This window comes from Rhinolophus sinicus, linkage group LG02, assembly GCF_036562045.2.
Source record: "Rhinolophus sinicus isolate RSC01 linkage group LG02, ASM3656204v1, whole genome shotgun sequence".
Lineage (NCBI taxonomy): Eukaryota > Metazoa > Chordata > Mammalia > Chiroptera > Rhinolophidae > Rhinolophus > Rhinolophus sinicus.
In genome coordinates, this window is record NC_133752.1 from 121,698,369 (window position 1) to 121,714,362 (window position 15,994).

A 15,994-nucleotide genomic window follows, 5' to 3' on the forward strand; every position below is an offset into this window, starting at 1 on the left:
TTACTTCCTACAAGAAATAATTCCTAAATACTCCAAGAATAGTTTAGGTATCACTCACGTGTAATTACATGGGGCTCTGAATGTATCACTGCAATTTAATGTTAGTAAAATTGGCAGTTTCTGAGTGGAGATATACATCTGAGATTCTTAAAGAAAGTATGCTCACTTCTGTAATTACCTGTTACAGTAACTAGGATGCTCTGTGCAGATTTCTGCAATGCAGTTGAATATTCAGTCAATCGTCAGTTCTCAGATATGTTAACTTTTATCTCTTTTTGTTTGCTTTATGTATCTTTAGTGCTAAACACCACAGTTATTTAAAAAATGGCAATTGATATTGATAAATACCCCCCAACCCCCACTTTCCTTTCTTTTCCTTTGGAGGTCTTTGACAGTTTGCTAGATTTACTATAGCTTCCAACTGTGATGTTGAAGCTACTTCTTTCCAATTACCTTGTGTTTTTTTTCCTCAGCAATAGCTACAGCGCTGCCACTTGTGAAAAGGGAGAGGGGCTGGAGGCATTTGCTGTGATGTTTCATTTTGTCTCTCCTATTTCTTCTCTCCTCCACTTCTCTGAGTAAAGTGATCAGCTACAGCTACAGGGTGGATGGAGAAAAGACCGAAATGTTGATGTACTTTTTCTGTGAGCTCCCAGGTAATTATATTGTTTTTGCTTCCCTCACAATGTGTGCACCCCGTTTTTGTCATGGAAGCAATCATGCTGTTGCACAACAGATAATCAGACATAGAGCAGAATGCTATATGGAAAGTTATGGAAAGCAAAGCTTGTTTCTTTTATTTCTTTTATTTTTTTATCTAGCATTTTAAAAATAATGTACATATACTCATAGATCATGAAGTGTTTAAGTGTCTTTTCTGATAATATAAAAATGGTTTCTTATGGAAAATACAAGTAAAGAAATGAAACTGAAAATTTTGACAGTCCTGCTATGTTTTTTGTGTTGCTAATACACCAAGGGTACTATATTTCAAATCTGAAATATTATTAAAATTCTAAAATACTTTTCTAATTTAGTAGAAAAAACTGTCATATCATAACTTATTCAATTGAAATCAACAGATCAGAAATAGCTTGGGGAGGCTTATGAGGGGGATATTTTATGAAGCTTGGTTTTATTTGGAACATCTTAATTTCTTTAGGAAGATATGCAATATTTACTTCTGTGGTCACATATTAGGATTCTACAACACCTTTTCTATTTTTATACAACTTTTACATTTTAACTGATGTTTAAAGATGATGTAATTGTGTGTGGAACTTCATTAAAATAAATGATTGTTCATAAAACATGGCTATACATATTGAGGTGCTGAAAATTAAAACAAAATCTCTACATGTTATAAAATTACTTTAGGACCTAATGTGGAAATTTCCTATACATAAATGATGGTTAAAACTGCAAAAGGAATACGTTTTAATATGTTAGCTGAAAACTTGATATGTTCCCCTTAGATAGAAATGTATCGCATGATAGTATGGATTGTAGACTGTAGTTTGAAAGAAACTAATAGTGAAAATAAATTTCATGCCAGTAGACACTTTAAAAACTAGATTTAACAGCAGTCACATTAGCTTAGATAATGGGAAAATTTTTCTTCATTGAAAATGCTCTGTGTCGCTTAAGAAGAACTTACTGAGGCAGCCTGCCATCTAGCTTTTTCACAGAAAAACAGGCTTACAGACTGCAGATGAGAGAGTCTGGAGCAGAGACAATTTTAACTTAGCCATTCCTAATTTATCTCAAGCATTTTCAATTCATCTTCACTGCTCTATGCACACAAGAACACCAGATTGCCATTCCTGGGGGACAGAATGCAACCGGGGATCTAGAGAGCTGTCACATTCCAAGAAATATTTAAATTGTGCTGATTTTCTTCTGGAGAACTGAGCCCAGGGAATGAAAACTCTTCATCAAGTCATAGCTTTGCGGGCAATAGATCAGAGGATATTGCCAGTTTTCTAATGGATTATTGGTATCGGGCAGGTTTTCTCTGAAGGTACGTGGTTATTTTCTCAATTCATTATCCTCTCCTATTTATCAGGTAATGATCTAATGAGCTGGGGATCCAAACCTGTGAAAAGGGAAAGATGTTAAGTAGTCGGATTGACTAAAGAATTACACTGTATTGCTGCATGTTTCTAGGTAAATAATCTGATTTCTTTACTAAAGATTAGTAGAGTAGAGTTTGTATTGCATTGTCAGCAAAATCAGGCAAAACCAAAACAAAACCGTGCTGCAGACTGCATTATCATAAGTTCATATTAATTCCCTTGAGGATTTTCTTTTGTAGCTGCAATATATAAAGAAGAGAAATGCATACTTTGGAAACTCGGTTAGTCCAGTATCTTTTTGAATCCTTTCACATAATCATGATATTTTCTCCACATATTCTTAAATACAAACTTTGTCTCAAATGCTGTTATTAATTTTGGTGTCATTGCTGTTTATGCTGTATGAATATATGAATCATAAATGTATTTAATTTAAAAATCCCAGTAGGGGTCTTCTTGAGAATATTATACCACTGTACTTTGTTGGCTTTACAGATTTTTGTTTTTGAGTTCAGAAGAATCTTACTAACATTAATTTCTGAAGTTTTAGTTAAATGTACATACTATAACAATTATTATTCAACTTTGTTCTGTGAAGTAAAAACTTGAATACATCTGTAGAAGTACGCAAAACTGTTTCTCAAAGTAAAATGTTAAAAACTGACAAAATTCTGAATATTAATGAAATCTATAAAAGTAAAGAAAGGCTTGTCCTAAAGTGAAAGTTAGCTTATTATACCTATAATGTATTATAATAGAACATGGAGGGGTGACTTCTGTGCCTGTTCCCTAAAAGTTAAAGGTGTGTGAGTAGAGGGCTGTTCTGTGAGTGGGGGTGTGGGATAGAAAACAAGTAGATAGCAATCACAGTGAGTGTATGAAAACTAAAGAAATATTTCAAATGTGATGGAAGGGTTTTTTGATGCTTTTAAGTGTTTTATTATGTATAAATAGGTATAGTGAAACCTGCCATGGTGTTGATATTTTTTTCATGTTAAAAATGACTTAGAATGGATGGAATAGCAGGTGTATTTGACCTAGAGCATGATGTACCTGCTGCTGTATTTCAACTGGAACACAAGAGTTTGTGGACCCATCAGTGGGTTAATCACAGGCCTGGGAGAGGAAATGGTGGCTTAGCTTCAGCAGAGCACTTGTTAAACATGATCTAATTTCTTTGGAGCATTTGAGAGACTAATAGAAGAATAAAGGAGAAGGAGAAGAAGGATTTAGTCACCCAAATAGTAACTTTAAGTGCATTCTCTTTTATTCTCAAAGGTATTGTAAAAAGAAAAAAAGAAAAAAGGAAAAGAGGAAGGAGAATAGAGTTCTATAAGAGTGCTTTGAAGAGCTTCTTTTTTTCACGAATCTTACAAGAACTGAGGAACAAGTGTTTAAATTAAGGTTTCCCTATGGATTCCTCCATTTGGCAAGCTTTTTCTCTCCTTTATGAGACATTTTCCCTCCACTCACTTAAGGGAAAAGAAAAAGAAAAAGTGAGCTTACTCCCTGCCTGGCTTCTCTCCCAATAACTTGCAGCTCTAATTTAAAACGGTGGAAGTATGCTCTCTGAAACTGCAAATACTCCTGACTGTCTCAGAGTTTTACAATTCAGTGACTTATAAGTGATTTATTATCTATTTTTTTTATTATCATAACTGGCTCTTCTGAAAATTTCAGACTATGTGTAAAAGAGGGCACCATTAAGGAACAAAAAGATAATAACTTCAGGAAACATATTTTATGTTCTTTCAAAATAAGATAATACCAATGGATAATGAAATATAGTCACTTCGTGTTTGGGCATGGGGAATATATGACAGCAGCTTAGTAGTTTATTGTTTAATTTGCATTTTGGGTGTTAGAAGTCCTGAACAAAGGTGTAAGTCAGGAGGGACAATTTCAGCTGCCAAATTGCACTAAAAATTTTTTAGCACTCTGACCTTTTGTTAACCTTTTCGACCACAATCATTAGTGTCTCTTGCCTCCTCACTACACAGTTCACTCATTCACTTATCCAGCTATCTAACTTGGCTCAGCTTCCAGCTCTAGTACTAAAACCTGTTTTACTTCATCTCTGGGTGAGTTCATTGCAAAATATATTACCATAATTTCGTTTTATTAGTTGCTGTTAAATATTTAATATTTATTGAGTGCCCATGGTATGTTGGGTGCTTCAAAGCAATATGCAGGAAGAAAACATGTTATAGTATATTCTTGTAAATCGGCCAGTTTATTAATATTTCAGGACTTCTAATTGGTACCCACAGAGGAAGGCAATTAAGACTGACTCTTTAGTGGCTATTTATGTGCATATAAGGCATGAAATGTCCTGTATTCAGTCAATGATTTGCAGGTAACTTTACTGAGAATCTCAGTGATCATCCAATGGTTTCCAAATTTTCCCTCAACTCTCTTCCTTATGTCAAAGTGTCATTGTAGACAGAACATTGAATTGGGCTAAGACAAACTAGGTTTAAATCTGTTAAGCAAGTTTGTGTAAGTTAATTGATCTACATATGTTTATCCCATTAGATGTATAATGATGATAATGGCACCTGCTTTTTAGATTCTTATGGGTACTAGAGGTCATGCACATTAAATAACAAACACAGTTTGTGCACAACATGGGCTCAAGAAATAGTACCGATTTTTTAATGTATTTTATCACAGTTTCACATACAGAATGTTTCAATAGAAATATCTTGACTCTTATCTTGCTTCAACGATGCATTTGTGTATGTGTGTGTGTGTGTGTGTACACATGTGAATTATCATATCCATATCCATTTAACAGTTTTAATAATATGAATAATGTATTGAGCACATAGTTATTGCTTGGTACTAAAGCAATCTGTAGAAATACTAACACATTGGCCATGCACTGATAAAACTAGAAATTAAGATTAGTTTGAGAAATTAGTTGGCATATTCTCCATGACTTTCAAATAGCTAAATTATCAACTATAACTTACCAAGGAAAGCATATAGAACTATATCTCATTTTCTCACTTTTCTCTTCTCCCAAAGGATATGGAAATCTAAGATGAGACAGTAAATCCTCTTGCTCATTATACTGTGCCCTTTGCCCCTTTCATTTGCATTTTATTTTGCTACAGCGGCTTGTCTAGTGAGAGGTCCTCAGATTCCAACTGCACAGTGTAGTTCAAGCACACAGATCCACCCCTAAGGGAAAAAAAAACAACAAAAAACAAATATAGGGACACTTTTATTAAATTAAAAGACAGCTTTTGCTCTGAAACCAATTTTAAACACTTTGTAATGAGAGTGAAAGTGCCAAATGTGACTGTTAAATCCAGCCAGATGTTGACCTTAACTGTAAGTTTAAATCTTTGCAAAAACGGTAAGCAAATCCGAACTAAAAGATGTTTTCTTTAGTTCCAAAAATGATGAGAAATTCTGAGATACATTTCAGACTGAATTAAGCATATACAGAAAAAAAGGAAAAAGAAAAAAAAAGAAACAATTTTAATATTCTCAGTTATTTGGGGAGGTAAATTAAGCATAACACAAATCTGTTTTATATATCTTTGTGTTGGACTTTGGAAGTAGATATACAAAAGTCCTCTTTATAAAAGGGAGCCACCAAATAATTATTTATTTATTTATTTTTTAATTTATTGGGGTGACAATTGTTAGTAAAATTACATAGATTTCAGGTGTACAATTCTGTATTACATCATCTATAAATCCCATTGTGTGTTCACCACCCAGAGTCAGTTCTCCTTCCATCACCATATATTTGATCCCCCTTTACCCTCATCTACTATCCTCCTCCCCCCGTACCCTCTGGTAACCATGAAACTATTGTCTGTGTAGCGTGTTACAGGGAAGTATCTAGTGTATTCTAATCCAATCAAAATGTAGCCACAAAAAGCAAGTACCTGCTGAAAAGCCACTCTTTTTTGTTTGTTTGTTTTTGTTTTTGAGTCAGTTTCCTTTGTCGGTGCTAATTCTACCTCAAATCTATGAATCTGACTGTTCACCAATAAGAGGCAGGTTTAGGCATCTGACTTCAATTCTCAAAAGATCCTTGAAGTTCTTCTTCTATTGCTTTTTGATTCCCAACTTTGGATTTTGACCCATTTCTTACAGAGATTAGAATTTATTTTAATTCCAACTCAGTCTTCTATTCTGTGAAACTGTATGTGGGGATAATAATAATAATAATATTCATATGATAGTGTGGAATGAATGACAAAATGTAGTAAAATATTCTTACAGGGGCTGGTTCCTGTAAGTAATAAAAAATGATACTGAGCATTGTTTCTATCATGACATGGCCATCTCCTGACCCACCCCCAATACTGGATTTCATGTTATTCAATTTGATTATAAAATTTCCTTTGGGGGCCCCAGATTTTTGTTTGCATATCTATTCTTCTTTGGCCTATGGCTTCCCGCAGGTAAATGGTTTCATTTATTTATCCATGCCCCTTTGATCTAATCTTAAGTCTTTAACAACCAATCCCTTCAGTTGTTTTTCTTCAGCAAATTTTTAATGGGAAAGGAGGTATCTCTAAGCTTAGTGATTCTCTCTTTATGCCTCAATTTGTGCATACTGACAAACAAATAGTAAAGGAGACAAAATACTGGTTCACTTGTCAGATATAACCTCAGGCTTCTAGAAAAGAGGCTGTAAACTTTTTCTGGAAGGTTTCTATCACATATTCTTTCTCCTCCTTATTCACCCTTTAAACTTGTAAAGCAAAGCAAAGCAAACGTACAAAAACCCAAGAAAACAAATGTTCTTAGGGGTCATATTTGGCCATGAGTACAGTTTACAAACTCTTACACTAGAATATGAAAGATTTTCCGAGCCTTCCAAAGTCTGAGCAATAGATAGTTCTAAACGTCCATGTTCTTGCATAAGATAGTCTACTTTGCAGATGACACCACTGATTTGTAGCCCATAATTATAACTTGACACTTTTCTCTGCCCAAATCCTTCCTAATACCTCAATTTGATGCAGATATCTTATTATTTCATCTTAATTCTTAATGGACCCTAATATTAGAATGGCATCTGGAAAAATATGTAGTGATAATAGTAGTTTGCATTGATTAAAGCTAAAGGCTATCTAAACACCTAACATCTTTTATCATGTGAATCATATCTTCAAACTCTGAGGTAGCTGCTATTATAACTATTTTATTGATATGGAAATCCAGGTATAGAGCGATGAAACAACTGTACATGGTTATATAGCATAAGTAGCTTAGGTGATTAGCCAAGGATTGAATACAGAATCTTTGTGCCAGAGTCTGACATTTAACCATATACTATGGCTCTCAGATTACGGTGGAGTTTTATGTTTACTATAAGAACATCTATGAAAATGTTAAAAAAAAAAAAAAAAAAAGTAATACATCTCAATAGTAAATCACGTGCAAGAGAGAAGAAAACATAGTGCTTACTTTAATCCCACATTTTTATGAGAATGTAGTAGGTATGATAGTTTTCTAGTTAATGACATAATTTCTGTTTTCTTTTTTATAAAGGATGTGATTGTCTTCTCAGAACTTTTTTTCTCTACAAAATATATAGTAAATGAGTTTGGATAAAGATTTTAGATTTATCATAGAAAACCTAAAAAACAAAATGGTATAATTTTGAAACTCACAGGAATTTTATATTTAATTTTTCATGTAAATAAGGTACTACTTAATTTAATAATTCATGATACATGGGGGAAATAATGAATAACCAAACTGGCAACTGTGTGTAAATATTATATTGTTCCTATCATTTTAGCATTATGAGCGAGTAGAAGGTTTGAATGTGATTTTAGAAGGACCTGTTTGAATGACAACTTTGTCAGGTGACAATTCTACTGCAATTCTAAGAAGCATATGTTGTGTGTTGTGTGAATTCCTGGGGTGTCCTTTGTAACTGTATCAATACATTGGATATGCCTTCCGTATTTTTGTGGAGCTGAATTGTATTTTCTAGCCAAATTTGAATTTGGTAGAACATGTCTGAAAAGAAAAATAGTGCAGCACTGCCATGTGATGTAAGTACAGTTGACCTGTTTCATAAATGATTCTTCTGTCACCTTATTTGCTCAATTGAATCCTTGTGATACTGTCAGATGTCTGTATATAAGAAATATGGTAATCATAAAGTAGAAGATTTTCAGTCTCCTGCCAAGATTGATCAATGTGAATAACCAGTCTTTATTTATTTAGCTTTTAATTGTGATTTCTAGTAATTAAAATACATGCTTGTGTATATGGATGACCTTCATAAAACACTATTATTATTTAGGAAATTTTTGTGATGAGCCCTGTTATTTTAGGCTCTAGTAGGTTTCTGGACCTTGTAGAGCAAAACCAAAGTAAACTTTCTTTGGCTATTTTCATTGGAACAAGCGCTCTAAAAATGTTTTTTATTTCTCTTTAAGAGGAATGTGAATATGTATGTGAATGTGTCTGAAAGTGTTTGCATACATGTGTGTTTGTGTTTTTTTCTGAGTGTTATCCACTGAAGATTTGAAAAGCAGATCTTTAGTTCACAGGCAGAATATTGAGAGGAATCTTTTCATCTCACTAGCAAATGAACCCTGAAATACATAGGAATTAGAGCATTAAATGCCACCCTGGGTTGTCTTGGAACTCTCCCGCTCTCCTTTTACTTAGAGTTAATCCTTATGAAGTAATTCAAGCTTTTGAAAATGTTCTGCCACAGATATAATTTTTTCTCCTCTGGATTATCCTTGTAAGGTCAAAATTGGGAATATTCTAGAAATAGGAATATCTTTATGAGAATTGGTGGAGTGTACATGAAGGGATGAAGATTAGATTTGCAAAGATGATTATTTCTAGGTCTTCAGTGGGGCTAGGAGTGGGCTGGACCTGAGAATAATGCTACTGACTGAGATGTGCCCATAAAAACAGTTCCCAGAAGTGTGTGTGTCATTATATATTCTTTTATGACTCTGAGAACAGTTGTATGTGGCATTAGTTTCAAGTCTTGTTTTAATTTTGTAACCTCTTCTTGCTACCTCCAAACTTTTGGTAAACACCCACATTGACCATGGTAGTAGAGTATAGGATAAATCTTGATCTGTACATATGTACATACAGACAGAATCATGGATATGCAACACACATATCTACAAATATATGCAGCCCAATGGATATGCAAACAGGGACAGGCTAACAGAGAAACACATGTGGACACAGATTGACAGATAAAAATAGTTGGACAGGGGCAGCCAGGCTAATATACAGGGAAAGGCAAACAGCAGCCAGAAACATACCACAGAGCGATATGGGAGACTAAACAGATAAACACAGACACAGAGATACTGATGAACAGGCAAGGAAAGACAGTGAGGCTCAGACCCACGCTCTTACCATGTTTCCCCGAAAATAAGACTTAGCTGGACAATCAGCTCTAATGCGTCTTTTGGAGCAAACGTGAATATAAGACCCGATCTTATTTTACTATAATATAAGACTGGGTCATATAATATAATATAATATAATATAATATAATATAATGTAATGTAATGTAATGTAATGTAATGTAATGTAATGTAATGTAATACAATATAATACAATACAATACAATATAATACCATATAATGTAACATAACGTAACATAACAACATAATATAACATAATGTAAATTATACTAAATATAATATAATACCAGGTCTTATAGTAATTTTTACTCCAAAAGATGCATTAGAGCTGATTGTCCGGCTAGGTCTTATTTTTGGGGAAACACGGTACATGGATGGGCAGATCTGGCCACTGATCAGCCGCCCAGCATAGATATAAACATAGACATACAAGTGTATATATGTGTACATGCATTAAATACTAGAATTTTGCCTAATACATTCAGGAGGCAAAATTCAGTAATAAACTATCTTTATTGCTTATTAAAAGATAATTTATAAGGTACTTTTATCTGTGCATTTTTTTATTCATTACATAGATGCAGTAAAAAGAACCATGGATATATATGTAAACATGCTTTATCATTTCCTTTGATTTTATCTAGTGCTTCTATCTTTGGGTAAGAGCAACAAATAAAAACAGTCAAGTTATTGAGAGGTTGCTGTTGAAATGTACCTGAAGGTCTTTTCAAACTCCATAATGTAAGACACAAGTCAGAATTCAGACAAGAAAATGATCAATTTTCTTTCTCCAGGAGAAGCAACAGCAATTATAAAACAAACAAAAGAACAGAACACTTGTGGCTTAAAAACATCATCAATGTCAAAACAATTATTTCAGCCCTTTGTCTTTAGCTGTGGGTCACTGAAATCATTTCTAAGTTATAAATGCACTTCATTTTTATTTTATTTTATTTTTTGGCTACAATCAGATGAGAAAAGCAGAGGAAATACATTGCTGCTGTGATTGAGTAGTGCCTAGCTTAGGTGAACATATATCAAACTTTAAAAATCTAATAGAAAGTTTTGACTATTTCATTACATTTAACTGTTGATTTATGTGAGATAGCTAGTACTTTAAAACATGTTAAAAATGTAAAATTGTTTAAAGGATGGCAAAGTCTAGTAGTTGTTTAGGAGATGCTTTCAAAGGTTTGAAAGGATATAATTAAATGTGTAGGTTAAGTTATTATCATTAAGTAAATATTTTGTATATAGTATCTTGCTAGTACTTGTAACCATCCTTTATTTTAAATTTTAGTTGGACATCATCAACCAGCTTGAAACTTTAAACAGTCTTTCATATTATTTTAAGTCTACATTGTTCATCACATCTGGTAATTTTACAAATTAACACAAACTGAAAATTGAGATACTCGTATGTATTTTCCTATGAGGTTACTTTTTTGAGGGGGAGCGTATTTTCCTTTCTTTTTTAATTTCTGAAAAGCATGCATGGTTATAAGACAAACCCCCTTTTTAAACAGATCTGTTGAGATATAACTTACATACCATACCATTCATCACTTCTAAGTTTTAGTGACTTTTAAACACATTTACTGTCTGTGCAACTATAACCACAATCCAGTTTTAGAACATGTCCATCACCACAAAGAGAAATCCTGTGTCTGCATGTAGTCACACATTTCTCACCGCAACCCAAGGCAAACACTATTCTCCCTTCTGTCTTTCTATATTTGCCTTTCTGGACATTTCATGTAAATATAATCATGTGAGATGTAGTCTTTTGAGTTGGCTTCTTTCACTTAGCATAATGTTTGGGAGGTTCATCAGGTTGTAGCGTATTTTCATTGCCAAATAATATCTCATTCTTGGGTTATACCAAATTTTCTTTACCTATTAATCAATTAACGTACATAAAGATTGTTATATCTATTCACTCTCAATAAATGAAGATTGTGTTTATATTTCTACATTCTCTCAATCCACAGCATGGATGTGTATTTGGAAAATAATGATCAAATTACTCTATGTTGAGGTTTGTAAAACTCCTTTTTTAAGAGTTAAAAATGAAGCAAACGTAACTAAAAGCAAAAAACAACAAAAAACAAAACAAAAACCCAAAAAATAGTTTGTGTATGGAGTATTAAGGTGATGCATAATGATATAGTCTAGCCTAACAAGCTTAGGTTACTTGTTTTAAATATAAATAATCTTATTTACTTGTTTTATACATAAAACATTTATCAAAATAGAAATATAAATGACAAATACACTAGTTAAAACCTTTATTATTTTGTTTGTTGTATTCCTATTTAAGATACAAAAAACATGTTCTTGTAAAAGATTTTAAGTTTTCTGCTTGAATAAACTATCAAAGAAATATAAAAGTTGCAGATAATTTACCTTTACTAAACCCTTTTGTTGTAACAAATTTTCTACTTCAAATGCATTTCTCTATATCTAGAAATTGTCTATATGCTTAATCATACTTTCTACAATGAATTACTACATGAGAAATGTTTAGGTTTTGATATTCAGCGCTTGCTAACTCAATGAAAACAGTTTAGGTATCAATTTTCAAATCATATGGATGGCTGGGACTAACCATAATGATGGTTCCTATCCTTCCCTAAATTTATGGATGTATCAGGCAGCTTGCAAACATTTTTACAAGGTTTATACTTCATGATAATCTTTCTACTTCATTTACTTGTGATTAATTGACATGAGATCCTGTCTGTATTCATAGTTTTTTTGTTTTTTTTTTAATAAGTAACTTGGATATAAAGCAAAATTTATTTGACTTTTAAATGGATTTATTTTCTGCTACACACAATGTATTAGAAAATCAAACATACGATTTAACTGCAATACTTTCTTTTGATTAGTTTAAGTGTGAGAAATACACATCTTTCCAAGATACATTTCTTTTGTTCAGTCTTAAGTTTACATTCCTCTAAATTTTATTGTTTGCTTTCTTTTCTGTTTTTTTTTTTTCTATATTTGCTCAGGTTGGGTGGTTTCATCCATTGCCACATCTCCACCTCTAAGTGTACAACTCTAGTCATGACTTTTTTGTTTTGATTCTGACCTGGTAGTTTAATCTCCTATCTCCAATAGAAACTTCTGTTAACAATGAAAAAAAACAAAACAAAAACCAAAAAACACTATAAAATATTTATTCAAGAAAGCATTAAAAAATAGTCACTACATTTTTTAAGATAGTACAAGTATTTTCCTATTTTAGAAGGTTTTGGAATAAGTCGTTTGTTCCACCAGAAACACAGAGATTCTGGTTTTAATTAAATGCTGTCTTCCATCGTTATTCTCACAATGCTACAAAACCAGCTTAGTCTCTTTCTGCTGCTAACATGGCCCAGTCTTTCCTCGGTTCAATTGAAATTATTTGGGGAAGTGAGTCTCATATTGAAGCAGTTTTCCAATAAACAGAAATAAATGTCATATCTTTTAATTTATTACCATGGAAAAATTTGTTTTAATTCTATAAATGATATTCAATTTTGCATCTATATAATTTGCACTATTTTTCCAAATAGTGTTCCATATTCTCTATGTTATTTTAGGAATATAGGGGATTAGTAACAGAGGTAACTAATGAGTTTATTTAGTTTGGGAATATTTTGTGTTGAACTGGAATAGTAATTTTATTGTGCCTTATATTTTAGAAAAAAATACAGACATCAGTTATAATTATAAAACTGCAAAGTTAACATTTCACTAGAGATTTGACAGAACATCCCCCCATCCCCACTCTGTTTCAAATGAACTCAGTCGATGATTCCCAGAAGCAATCTAGGAATGCTGCAATATGTCAGCCTAAGGAGAACCACACACTCTCTCACACCAACTATCCCATTCTGACACGTGCCTACCATCTACAAAACTATTTCTGTGAGTTTTTGTTTTTTATTATGAGTCTTACACATCCATGGATGAGAAAATGATTAATTGTTTTGGTAAAAATAAATTTTCTCTTAGCTTTTCCTCCACTGGTGACATTTAAAAAAAAAAAAAAAACAGATTGTGATGACATCATTAAAAGTGTAGACATACCCAGAAAACTTTGGGTATAATTGTTCAATTGAACTTGAATAAATAAATAGTGTATGCAAAATGGGACTCATACTTACAGTAGATTTCTGGGGTTCCTTAGTTGCAGCCAGCTTTTTTTTTTTTTTACCTGATCCTGCCCTGTATCCCACCAGATTAGCATGGGATAACAACTTTTACCTCATGACCTAAACTACAGTAATTTGATTCTCTTTCCCTGGAATCTAGATTAGGGTTATAGGAACTCTAATCAGTCTTAATTTGGTGCCTAAACTGGGTAGTCTAGTATAGCAGAAATTTATCAGCCATTGCCAGGCCACATGCCAATGAGACAGAACAAGGCAGTCTGCAGAGAGCAATACAATACAATACAGTAGAATGAAGCTCAGGAAAGGAGGGCAGAGACACCCTGTAGTCACAGAGATGGGAGGCAGACATAGTGATAATCTGAATAGCTTTTCTGGGTACTGGCTGCACTCACTTTCTGCTCGGGTATTCTGGGAACCATCCAGTGTCATTCCAATTGACCTAAAGTAGGCTCTTAGCACTATTACCAGTCACCCTAACCCTTCATATTTATTACTGTCTCAGAAAATCATTTCAACAGCCTATTTTCTTAATCCTCTAACAACCCTTATTTCACTTCTTTTTGGTTTTAATTAGAAGAGAAATTTTTCATCTCCTCTCCAAATATATAAATGTGTATATTCACATGCCTCAGCCATGAGACCCTCTAGTGTCACCATGTAGGAAGCTGGTAAAGAGTTTAGTCTGTGGAGCCAATGATGATAATTTTCAGACCCAGCTCCACCATTTACTACAACCATACATACTTTATATCTTTTAAGTGTTCTGTGTTTTCTTGATATGTTAAATGTCCAAAGAGGTAAAGTCTTACATATTCTCTACTATATATGCTTTTTTCCTCCTTACATTTCCTATAGTTTTGTTTATGTATGTTGAAACCCCATTTGATGTGTAGCTATTCATAACTATTTTATCTGCAATGTTGTTTTTACACTTTAATGTTATAAAGAGCCCCGATTCATTGCCAATAATGCTTTTTGGCCTGAATTCACCTGTGTTTGTTATTGATACAGTGAACTGTGCTTCTTTATATTTGAATTGCTTATCTCTCTCCATATATTTAAAAATAATCTTTATGAATCATCTTCAGATTTATCTCTTATATATAGCAAAGAGGGTATTTTGAAATCCAATGTGACAATCTTTCTCTTTTATAAATTTAATTTAGCCGATAGAAATGTACTGATTTGAGAAATGTTTATAAGTTCTATCTTTTTTTTTTTTGATGATAGCTATTATTAGAAAGGTGAGGAATGCGCATACTTACTTCCTATTTTCTGTACTCTGTTTCCTCTAACCTGGGTATTTATATTATTTCTACATTAAGGTATATACCACATACCTTCTATTAACTTACCCAAAACCTCACATTATTTTAATCTTACACCTATAAATAAAGGAATTAAATGCTTCCACAGTTCCTTTCTTGCAAGAAGTTTTTCTAATAGTCTTCTGTTTCTGGTGTTCATCTTTTAGTACTTATATCAGACAGGTTTCACAGACACATTTTTGTGTATTTAAAATACTTTATGGCTTATATTTTGAAGTTATTTGACTCAATATAAACTCCTTGAAGCATAATTCCTTCCCTTGATCTTTTTTACCCCATTTTATTCTCACAAGGAAGAATTATCAGAATAATTAGTCTTTTTTTTCCCATTTAATCTCATTTAAATAACTTTTTTTTTTTCTGCCTAGATGCCTATAGCATCTTTTTTATAGATGCTATAGTTTTATGTTTCTGTTGAGTAAATTTACTATGGTACACCAGTGTTGATAGTTTGGGGTGATGGGATATGATTACTTCTTTTCAATATGAAGATTCAGGTAGTCTTCTTACTATAAAATATTAGCTTTGTTCCATTATTTCTATTTTGTTCAGTGGGAATCCACTTCTATAACTATTGACTCTCTATCTGTCTTTCACATCTGCTGTTTTCTCCATAATCCTTGTTAAGCCTTCAAAAATGTACCTTTCTTTTGCCTATTTCCTATTATTTATATTCCTTTTGTTTTATCTTTATCTTTTATGCCTATCGTTGTTTTTCATAATTCTTTTAAGTCCTTTTAAAATCATTTTAAAATTTATTTTTGTCCATTTTCTCTCCTGCATATACCTTTTGATAGGTTTATCATTTTGTTCTTCTCTTTTTCTAAGCCTTACCAGATAACATTATACTTGGTAGAATTCTGAATTGAGAGTATCTTCCATGGATGTAATTACCTGGTCATTTTTACAATTCATGGAAAATGTTTGATTATTCTGATGCAATAATTTTATAGAGTGGTTTACGTATTACTTTTTTCTTGTTCTCTTTCTTTAGTTTCCCTTTGAATTTTTCATTTATTGGTATAAGAATGGTTGGT

The 15,994-nt window shown here is 32.7% G+C and overlaps 1 protein-coding gene across 1 annotated transcript in view; it reads left to right on the forward strand.

The window, feature by feature from the left end:
* The first annotated feature begins 1,703 nt into the window (after positions 1 to 1,703).
* Positions 1,704 to 15,994, forward strand: part of MGAT4C (MGAT4 family member C) — a 667,922-nt gene continuing 653,631 nt past the window's right edge. The window contains exon 1 of the mRNA XM_074325329.1: positions 1,704 to 2,020. The gene's annotated coding sequence lies outside the window, so the exon portion shown is untranslated. The remainder of the gene's footprint in view (positions 2,021 to 15,994) is intronic.